The sequence below is a fragment of the Narcine bancroftii genome, chromosome 2 (genome assembly GCF_036971445.1).
Source record: "Narcine bancroftii isolate sNarBan1 chromosome 2, sNarBan1.hap1, whole genome shotgun sequence".
Classification (NCBI taxonomy): domain Eukaryota; kingdom Metazoa; phylum Chordata; class Chondrichthyes; order Torpediniformes; family Narcinidae; genus Narcine; species Narcine bancroftii.
Window position 1 is genome coordinate 140744179 of NC_091470.1, and position 11722 is coordinate 140755900.

Genomic DNA, 11722 nt, shown 5'->3' on the forward strand with positions numbered 1-11722 from the left:
CCAAGTTTGGGAGGGCAGTCGACTAGCCTTGGTGCTCCCATCATGTACCTATCCAAATTTCTTTGAAATCTAACCCTCTGGCAGTTCAATTCACACTTTCACCACCTTCTGAGTGAAGAAGTTGCCCTAATGTTCCTCTTCAACATTTCATCTTTCACCCTTAACCCATGTCCTCTCATCTTGTCTCACCCAACCTCAGTGGAACGCCCCACCTGTAGTCCTCATTATTTTGTTGACCTTTATCAAATTTCCCTTCATTCTCCGACACCCCAGGGAATTCTGTCCTAAAATATTCAACCTTTCTTTATATCTCAGCTCTTCAAATCCCAACTCCTGTACTCAATACTTTGATTTATGAAGGCCAATATGCCAAAAGCTCTCTTAATGACCCTGTCCATCTGTGACACTACTGAAGGAATTATATATCAGTATTCCCAGATCCCTCTGTTCCACTGCTCTATTGTTTACTATGCAAGTCTTTATCCTGGTTTGTTCTCTTTTTTCCTGCCATTTGGAAATATGCGTGCTAGTGGAAAATCTCACACTTGTCCATGTTAAATTCTATCTGCCATTTTGCAGCCCAATTTACCAGCTTTTCCAGGCCCCCGCTGCAAACTTTGAAAGCCTTCTTCACTGCCACTACACACCCATAATCTGATGATTCAATTTAGGACATTATTATCCAGATCATTCATGTAGACGACAAACAACAATGGTGCCAGCACTTATCCTCGAGGCACACCACTAGTCACAGGCCTCCAGACTGACAAGCAATCATCATGTACTACTCTCTGGTTTCTCCCACAAGGCCAAATTCTAATCTAATATATTGCCTTATCCAGCTGATGGCGATCCCATGTGCCTGCTACATTCATCTTAAATTTTTAATTTAGACATACAGAACGGTAACAGGCCAATCCAGCCCATGAGTCTGTACCTATTAACCACCAACTCTGTACGGTTTGGAGGGTGGGAGGAAACCGGAGCAGCCAGAAGAAACCCACGCAAACACGGAGAGAATGTACAAGTTCCTCAGAGACAGCACCGGATCTAAATGCAGGTGGCTGGTACTGTAACAGAATTGTATCGGCATTTTCTTGATGACAGAGATCACAATTTGGAAGGTACCATCAGAGAAGCCAAGACAATTGAGCACAGTGTGTTTTGTAAATAACATCCATTGGCTGTGAATGGATTGAATGTTTGGAACGTGTTGGATTACCAAGGAGGTTGCTTTCTATAGGATAACATTGATCTTCTTGACTCTTGAAGTAGAGCACTCGTTCATCAAGTGCAGAGTATGCTTATCAAATTCCTACCCTACCGTAGGAGAAGGTGGAAACTGTTCACCCATGAATATTTATTATTTCTTTTCTTTCCGCTTTTATATTTGTAATTTTTTTTCTCTCTCTATGGTGTATTTAAAGTACAGGAAATGCCGCATGCAGCAAGTAAGAATGTCATTGCATCTGAACACTGAACCTTTATATATGACAGTAAACTTAACTCATTCATTCTAGTAAACGACCTACTGTGGAATACCCAGCCTCAGATTTGCTCTTACATCTAAAGTATTTATTTGTTACTTCCTGTTGAATTTCTGTTAAAGGATGACCATTGGGATATCGCAGACTGGGGACTCAGTGACGATACTGCCAAATTTAAACCAGCCCCTTTCTGGTTTGTAAGTCAAGACAGGAGAAGAGGCATTAGCATGAGTACTTCAAAAATTAAACCATCTTTCATTAGTTTTTGCTGCAGATTAAAATATATTTTTGAAAATAATTTCAATCAATTTATTTAATTTTATTCTAATGTCTCATTTCAGAATTATTGCTGTATTTTCTTTGGGGAAAAGTCTTAAATGTTTTATTTAGTTTTCTGTTCGTAACAATATTACAAGAAACCAACTTATTGTTCAAGTTATTCAATGTCTCAGAGCAGACTTCACATAAACTGTGCCATAAACTAGTCTCCACAAGTGAAAGGGGTGCTTTGAAATTGTTGCTTAAAGCAAAATGCCTGCACTTGTTATCTTGTGCACAAAACCATTTTCCTCTCATTTTGTGACTCACAAAACAAAATTGTGATTAGCCATGATTTACTGGGTGTGGGTTATTCATGGCAGGCAATGTTCTTGTAGTTTGGAAATATGCATAATATCAGTTGTCCAAAAATCAATTGATGTGCAAAAGAAAAAAATAAATATTCCCCATTTCAAGAGGAATGAAATATAAGAACAGGGATGTGATGTCAAGGCTCCGTTACCTACTGGTGAGACCTCACTTGGAGTATTGTGAGCAGTTTTGGACTCCTAATTTGAGAAAGGATGTGCTGACATTGTAGAGGGTTCAGAGGAGATTCACAAGGACGGTTCCAGTGAATGATTCGCTAACCATGCCACTCTTAATTCAAATTGAACGCCATCTGACATTTATCTGTCCATGATGGTAATTGATCTATATCTTGCTGTATTCGTTCACACCCCTCTCAACTGTGCACAACTCCTGGTTGTCAATCACCTATTTGCTATTTTTTTGACCTACACAATACCCATGGTTACATGGCAGTGATTTTCTTCTTTGTAAAACTGATCATCTGCCCTTGACCTCTTAAGGAATGTCTCTCCAGTGATGCATCATCTTCCTAAATTAGTACTTTTCATTCACATACATGCCTTATACACCTCTCATTGTTTTTCTTATAACCTTGCATAGCTCACTTCTACTCAAATCTGTATTACTTCCTACCCTGCCTCTGCCAATCGAGTACCTTCTTCCTCTTTTCTGTGCTCCAGCTGCCCTGTCAGTGAGTAATGTTCACTATGAAAATACAGAATTGTTGAAACACAAAATACAAATGGAATGTTTAGATCATAGAAAATGTTTTCTCTTGGAAGAGATGTCCAAAGCGAGAGAACATAGGTTTAGTGTGAAAGGTAAGAGGCGATGAGAGATCTGAGAACAAACTGTAACTGTAGATGCCACTCTCAACTTCCTAATGAGTACACTGTAAGAAGGATTGCAAGGAAAATTAAACAGCAGGATCTAATAAATGCCATTGTGCAAGTTAAGAGACTGGAGGACAAAAATGGCAGCACTGCTGGAGCTGTGGTAACATCAGTGCTGCCACTGGTGTGGACCCTGGTCTGGTGTGGACCCAGGTGTGGACCTTCGTCTGGTGTGGGCCCAGGTGTGGACCCAGCACTGCTGGAGCTGCTGTAATGACCGGGCTGCCACTGGTGTGGACCCAAAAGAATGGGGAGCGGAGACACAACACTGCTCTGATGGGGCTCTAAATGGCTTGTTAAAGGAGCCGATTTTTAAAAAATCCTACAACCACAGAGGTCTCTGCCCAAGATGGTGGCGTCTTTGTTGGGAAGCATATCACAAGGGGTTGCAGACTCTGAGAGCAGTGGATTGGTGCAGGGCACCAGGAAAAGGGAGAGCAGGAGAGATGACACTATAGGGAAGGTGAACACGACAGTGGACCAGCGAGAGGCTCAGAGGATGAAGGACCCACATGGGCTGCTGGAGACTGGGATTCATGAGGGTGCTGAGTACAGAAAGGCCTCCTAAAGGATAGCAGAGGTTTAACCTGGAGTTCAGTTGCCAATGTGGCTGCAGAGGTTGCACCAGAGGCGAATCCACAGACACTAAGGTGTTTCTGAAGGGACTCTCCTTTGCTTCTCTTTCTCCTATTGTTAGGGGTGCTGGGAAATGCTCAGGGTGACATTTTGTGTGCCTTAAGAACATGTACATCAACATGTATGTGTTCAATTTATACCAATGTAATGCACAATATCTGTATATGTGAGCTACTTTTATAACCTGTCTGCATCTATCCTAAGCCTCCAGAGCCTAAGATAACATTTGGATAGCACCTGCACTGAGTCCATGTCCAGGGATGCTTGGACTGACCGAAACAACTTGCTTTGTGGGCAATATACTTGTAGACTTAAAATATGACAGGAAATCACAAATATAGTAGGAACTATGAGCAGGAAAAGGCAGGTTAATTGGACCTGCACCCCCCACTTCTCCTTCCCCCCCTCATGGTCATGACATTGCACCGGAAGAAGGTTTGAAGACTGAACAGTCTACATTTTCTGCAATGCTTCCTCCCTGGTACCTGATACATGCCTTTCTCACTATTGGCCCAGGAATTTCAAGTGCACATCGGTATTGGTAGTTCTGAGAATAATGACATTTCTGGTTAGCCATTCAGCTTTTCCAGATTGTTAAAACACAAAGGATTTTTTTTAAAGTCACATAATCCACACCCGTATACCAATTTTAAAAGCTAGACATAAAATTAAAAAGTTATTCCAAAATAATTCAAGCAACAGGATTTTCATCTGTTTATGCTGATTTACTCCAGAATTCTAAATTTAAATTTAAAATTAAAATTAAAATTATGATAATTTAACCCAGAGCTTTGATCTAATATGTTTCAGTGCAGGCTCATTTTTAAATGTACACAGAACTAGTTCCTGATCAGTGACATAGCATCAGTTGTGTCTTCTTTGGCTTGGCTTCGCGGACGAAGATTTATGGAGGGGGTAAATGTCCACGTCAGCTGCACATTTACCCCCTCCATAAATGTTTGGTGTAAGGACAGGGATGACTGGAGACTTTGAAATCCTAGAATTACACTTGCAGCAGGCCAAGCAGGCACAAACCAGTTTGACAGAAATACCCAGATACTCAGAATGCGAAACACAAAAGCAAAGCATTCAAAGTACTGTCTGTTTCTTTTCAAAGTTTAGTGACTTTAAATGGGAATATGTGAATGCATATTTATTAAAGAATAATGATAAAAATGCTATAGAAATGGCAATGAAAAGATAAGGAGTAGCATTATCATAAGCCAAGATCATCAGCTTCATAAGTTGATAAATGCAGTTTTATACCCAGGATTCCAGCACTGTTCAAGAGTCCTCTTCTGCCTACATGAATTCCATAACTGAGGCAGTTTCAGAAAGCAGCCACCTTTCTCAAGATGGGTGGAGGTATGATTTAAAAAGGAAAATAAATAAATTAAGTGAAGATCAGCACTTGCAAATAACACTGGACAAAAGGTTTGCTTCCTGAAAAGAAATGGGGATTGTGATAGACAACTTCAAGCAGAACACAAGGATGATTTCAGATTTTCTGTATCAGGTACCGTCAAGAAGTTGCTGACCGACAGTTGTTCCAGTTCTTACTGACAATCCACTTGGCTTCAAACTGGTGCGGACTCGAAAGGCCGACATGGCCTGTTTCCGCTCTGTAAATGGTTATATGGTTATGTCAGAAGATGGAGAAATATTAAATTAATTTTTATTGAATTTACCCTTAAGTGTATACTCACCACAAATGTAACGGAATGTATCGCAGCTGTGTGGACATTGTCGAGATATTTCTGCTGTATTGAGTCTTGCTGAAGACAATAAAAGCTATTGTTAACTACACTCACTGTGCTATTGCCTGAAGGACATGTGCATCAACATGTGTTCAATCTATACCAATGTAATGCACAGTATCTGTACATGTGAGCTACTTTTATAGCCTCTGCATCTATCCTAAGCCTAAGATAACATTTGCATAGGACCTGCACTGAGTCCATGTCCAGGGATGCTTGGACTGACCGAAACAACTTGCTTTGTGGGCAATATACTCGTTGACTTAAAATATGACAGGAAATCACAAATATAGGTTATATCTTTAAAACTAACTGTACATGATAGGAAAATGTTACGGTAATTTTCAGAATCAGCCCACAATCCATAAAATACACCCAAAAGTGTTCATGAAGAAAAATCTTTGTTGTCCGCTGTAATTAATGACTAGCTGGAACAAAGGAGTTATTGGTGGCCTTGGAATGTATTCAAGTGAAAAAATTTCCAGATCCAATACATCCTTTGACCTTGTGCGGGTATGAAAGATTGGATTATGGCTAATCTTGTACCACTGTTTAAAAAGGACAAGTCAAGGCAGTGAAGAAGGTTGTCCAAGTCTATAATAGAACGTAGATCCACTGGGAAAGTGGACTCAGGAACGGCAGATGGAATTTAACTCTGACATGTACAACTTGGGAAGCTAAACTAAAGCATAACAAACACAGAGACGGGGTCACCCAGTAGTGTGTTTTAGAACGGTGAGACATCTCACTGAAAGTGGTAAGACTGGAAGGTAGTGAAGACGGCAAATGGTTATGATTGAGTATATTAGATGGGGCATTGGTACAAGAGTCAGGACACAATGTTACAGCTGAGCAAGTTGTTGGAGAGACCACACCTTGACTATTGTGTGGAGTTCTGGTTTCCATATTATTGGAAGGGGGCAATGAAGGTTGAGAGGATGCATAGAAGATTCACAAAGATGTTGGGAGGGGACTGAGTTATAAGAAGAGTTTGCACTGGCTGTTTTATGTCCTGGAGCAAAAGAGACAAGGGTGTGACCTGATTGCGGTGTCTAAAATCATAAGATGCATTAGGTAAGGTTGGATGGTCACAGTCTTTCTTCCAGGAAAGGTTACATTCAGATACATAGCTCCTAAAGATGGCCACACAAGTATATGTGGAATGATTGTCTTCATATCACCATATACAGCACAGAACAGGCCAGTTTGGCCCTACTAGTCCATGCCGGAACAAATCCCCACCCTCCTCGTCCCACTGACCAGCACCTGGTCCATACCCCTCCAATCCTCTCCCCTCCATGTAATTATCCAGTCTTTCCTTAAATGTAAATAACGTCCTTGCTTCAACCACCTCTGCTGGAAGCTTATTCCACATCCCAACACCCATAGTTTGGGGCATTGAGTATAAAAGTCAAAAAGTCATGTTGAAGCTAGATAAAGCTTTGGTTAGGTTGAACTTGAAGTACTGTGTGCAATTACAGGAAGGATTGAAGGCTTTGGCAAGGACACAGGAGAGATTTACCAGAATATTGCCTGGATCAGAGGCTATGACCAATGAGGAGAGGTTGGATAAACCTGAGTTTTACACAGAACATCAGAGATTGGGGAGACCCGGTCAAAGTTTGTGGCGGCCCGCAATGGCGGAGATTGGGCACATCACGCGGCAGCAGACGCTGACAGAGATCGCTAAAGCGACACCCAGGTCAACGAACCAGCAGGGGTAGATGCTGGGGCAGCATCAGACCAACAGCCTTAAAATGGCGTTGGTCAAGCTGCCCAGCTAGCTCAGCAGAAACAGGGCTGGGGAAGAAGAGCATTCATATGCATGGCCATTCCCGCCCACTATTGTTATTTATATGGATGACTCAGTCAATCAGCAAAAAAACGGCAGGAACTGTCGGCTACACTTTATAAAATTATTGAGAAGATAAAAAAAGTTGCATGCAACAGGACATTTCTCCAGCATTTTTGTGTTTTGAAGCATGTACGTAAGGTGAAGGGGGTGGTTTAAAGGAGATATGCAGGGAAAGTTTTTTTTTGCACAGAGAGTTGTGGGTGTTGGAAACTTTTACAGTCTACTGGCTGGTTGCATCAGACGCAGAAATGTGTCACAGTGTGCCCAGGAATGCGGAAGGTTGGACAGGTTCTGACCTCCCACCATTGCTGACATCTACATGAGGCGCTGCCTCAAGATCAAGAAGGCAACAACATCATAAAGATCACCCATCACCCTGGTCATAACCCCTTTTAACTGCAATCTTCAGGAAGAGATGCAAAAGACTGAAAACCAGCACACTGAGGTTAAAAAACTGTCTCTTTCCAGCAGCTATCAGACTCTTGAACTTCCCCTTGGTAAACTCATAGACTATTCCAACACCATAAAAGAACTGTCACCATTCTATTTTGCACGGATCACTGTGAATTATTAATCTTACGTTTTTATTGTCTTATTTCATATATTTCAATACGTTTACTATTTTGGTTTTTCTTTACAAGTATTGCTTTAGCCGCAGCAAGTAAGAATTTTGTGCATGTGTACATTGTACAATGTTTTATGAATAAATCCGGTATCATTATCAGATGGTCAGAATCTTTTTTCCAGGGTATAAAGATTAAATGCAAGAGCAGTTCGTCGGAGGCTTAATTGAACCGGCTCGGGAGGTTCCGAGTGACGTCCTGACATCACAATGCGATTACATCATTTGGAATGCGCGGGGTTTTAAAAAACTGCCCGTGACTGTTTGAGTAAATGACTTTTACTGATCTTCGACTCGACTACATCTGATCATTTTCTCATTCTTCATTTCACACTGCGACACAGTTGCTACAAGGGGATATTTTTAAAGAGAGGAGGGGGGCTCGTGTTTTGTTAAACAGAGATCGGAAACTGCCTGGAATATGGTGTCAGGGTGATAAACAGATACAATAGAAACACTGTTATCATTTTTTAAACATTTAAGAGGCATTTAGACTGGCAGGGATTGAAAAGATATAAAAGGCTGGATAGGTGGACATGGAGAAGATGTTTCCAGTAGTTGGAGAGTCTACGACCAGAGAACACAGTCTCAGAAAAAAAGGATATCCATTTAGAACAGAGATGATGGGAAATTTCTGCAGATTGAATGAAGGAGTAAACCCGATAGACCAAATCGCAACATTCTACTCCTTTCTCATGGTCTTTTCAGATCCCATTTAAACTTCCTCTCTTTTACTTTGAACATATATCCACTAGATCTAGACTCCCTGCCCTGTGAAAAAGTCTCAACTATCTTTTCTTTCTAAGCCTCTCACAATTTTATAAGCCTCTGTAAGGTCAACTCTCAGCATCCTACGTCTCATGTGATATAACCCGGCCTCTGCAATCTCTCCCTATAATTACTGGACTCCATTTGAGGCTCTTCTGCACTGTCTCTATCACTACCATATCCTTCCTGTAATCTGGCAACCAGAACTGCACATGAACCTCAAATGCAATCTAACCAATGTTCTGTACAGCTGCCATATGACAAACCAATTCCTATACCCAATGCCTCAGCCTATAAAGCCAAACATGCCTTCTTCTCTATCCTATCGCCCTCTGTTGACACTTCCAGCAAACTATGTTGCTCTTTGAAATCTTGATTTGTGCCTCCAGCAATATAATTTGCACATTGCTATCTACATAAAATGTCCTAATTATATGTTCTATCCAGGTTAAGATTTTAATGTGATGCACAGAATCCATTAGCTCAAAGCCACAACCATTGTGCTCTGTATTTATTGATGTATGTGGATAAATTTTAACCTATTGATTACTTCTGGATGAATATGACATGGAAATGCATTACCAGGATTCCTACGTAGTAAAACACCAAAGTGCTCAGACACCGTGGTTGAAGTAAAAACACAAACTCGAGTTCAGGTGCCTGGCTACATTTTGTTCATACCTTGATGAAGGGCTCAAGCCCAAAACATTGGTTCTGTATCTTTATCTTTGCTATATAAAGGACACTGTTTGACCTGCTGAATTTCTCCAGCATTGTGTTTTTACCAGAATTCCTTGTTCAAAAGTTACCAAGGTATTGGCGAAATCAACTATTTAGAGATAAAAGGCGGTTTCTGTAAAGGTGTTCATGAAGCTGCCAGATTGTTGGTTTAAAAACTCCAACGGCTGAGGGGATCAAGGCCTCTATTGGGGCGATGGGTCCTTCAGTCTTCAGTGCCAGTATTGACGTTGCCTGTTGCCAGGGGTAGTGGAGACAGTGCGGTGCAGTCGGAGGAGGGGTCCTGAGGTGTACAGAATGGCAGAGTCATGGACCTAGTTCGAGGGACCTAAGAATGCATGTCCTGGATCACTGGGGCTTCGTGGGCTTCATCCTCAAGAGACGGCGAACTGCGAGGTGGTTTAAAAAACTGGCGAACGATTTAACATCCAGAGTCCAGTAGATGCCTGTAAACTTGGTCTTGATGGCGGCGCGGTAGAAGTAGCCTGCAGCAGCCTCTTCAGATCAGATGAATGGTCTCGAGTGAACATTTTAACATCTGAAGGTATATTTCTACCTGTCTTTTCTGTAACCATGGCCCAGCCTCTAAAATTCAATGTATTGTGGGACTGATTTTTGTTTACTATTCATTTTAAGTCATGGTGTGTAATTGGAGATGTGTGCATAAGAGAAATTGTTTATTTTTGTGATTATTTATTGTCCTGCGAAGATACAGTGGTGGCTAAGTCCCAAGATGGCAGTGCAGCATTCGCTCATAGCGGCCTCTACAGGACCTGGTGCTTCTGTTCCTGAACTGCTTATAGTTGTTATGTTGTTTTTATGTAGCACAGCAGGTTCAGGGAACCATCAAGCCTTTTCTTACAATGACAAATAAAGCCTACTACTACCACCACAGTGTCCAGAGCCTTGTTTTCAGGTCACTGCTCTTTATGGAAAAGGGTAAAATGCTCAATACTAGCACCAGGTAATGAAATGCACAGCTTGAAGATATAAAGTATAATAGCTGCAAAATAATTAATTCATACTCTGAGAGGCATAAATAAGGTAGATAGCCAGTGCCTTTATCAGGTAGACAGCCAGCACCTTTTTCCCAGGGTGGGAATAGCAAACAGCAGAGGGCATCTGTGCAAAGTAAAGGGAGGAAAGTTTAGGCAAGACATGAGGGGTACTTTTTTACAGGAGAGTGGGTGCCTGAAATGTCTTTGCTAGGGATGGTGGTGGTGGAGGCTGAAACAACAGGGGCATTTAAGAAACTCTTAGACAGGCATATGGATGAAAAGAAAATGGAGGGTTACGAGGAAGGAAGGGTTTTGTATTTTCTGGTAGTATATAGGTCAGCGCAACATCAAGGGCTAAAGTTACTGTGCTGTAATGTTCTATGTTTTATGTTCTATAGCTACAATAAAATTCTTTAGAGCAATTTGGTGTGGAATTGAAAAGCTGCAGTGCATTTTATAAATGTAGGAGTTCATTGTCATCAGGTGTAAAGTTCAAATTCAAAAACTTTATTTCAATATGGCTGTGACTTTATAATTTAAAGTGCTGTTCCAAAATTGAGCAGTCATTCCATTTTGGTCGGGAATTTCAGCCTGGTCCTTTTTTGTAAATTGCATAATGACTTGAAATGTATGGATAAGCTGAAGTATATCCCTGTGGTTTGCATGAGGGGCTTCCTGTTTGTGCAGTTACACTCCTTTGTTAGACAATCAGAGTGACGTAAACTGGTTGCTATGAGGATTTACCGCAGAGGACTCAGACTGCATTTTACCTGCCAAATTGAATCCGGGTGGAGCAGGTGACTAACACCAACACAAAAAAACAGAAACCTGGCAATTATTAACCTCTTACTTCCCAATGTAAACCTGGGTTTCCAGGATCTGCAGTATTTTGCTCTTTTCTTCATTATTATGGTCTAAGTTCCTCGTTCATCTAGGGTGAAGAATAAATGCTAATGACCCAGGCTTATAAAATGTTCACCTTAACATGCCCACCAACTTCCAGCAGGAGCTAAAGATGGTCTGGGGCGGGGTAACTGATTTTTGCCTCTTTAAATCAGCTTTGATGTCTCACCAGACGAGGCAGGAAAGTAGAGCAGAAATGCTCTTTGCATTAACACCTATGATTGACACAATGGCATCCTAATACAGTGGAACAGAACGAAGCTATCCCCATGAACAAAATAATCTGGTATAGTGAGCTCACAAGTTTACAGAAACTCTGCATTCTGTGTACAAGGCCAAAGCAGTTAGGACCCAAGGCCAGTAAAAGTGGGCTCAAATGTGATGTTCAAAGCAGAAGGGTAGAACAATAGTTAAACAAATAAAATATCACTGCTG

The 11722-nt window shown here is 41.3% G+C and overlaps 1 long non-coding RNA gene across 1 annotated transcript in view; it reads left to right on the forward strand.

The window, feature by feature from the left end:
• LOC138754256 (uncharacterized) overlaps positions 1 to 4450 on the forward strand; it is a 37824-nt gene extending 33374 nt beyond the window's left edge. Inside the window, exon 6 of the long non-coding RNA XR_011351618.1 lies at positions 1610 to 4450. This is a non-coding gene — a long non-coding RNA (uncharacterized lncRNA). The remainder of the gene's footprint in view (positions 1 to 1609) is intronic.
• Positions 4451 to 11722: the final 7272 nt, after the last annotated feature.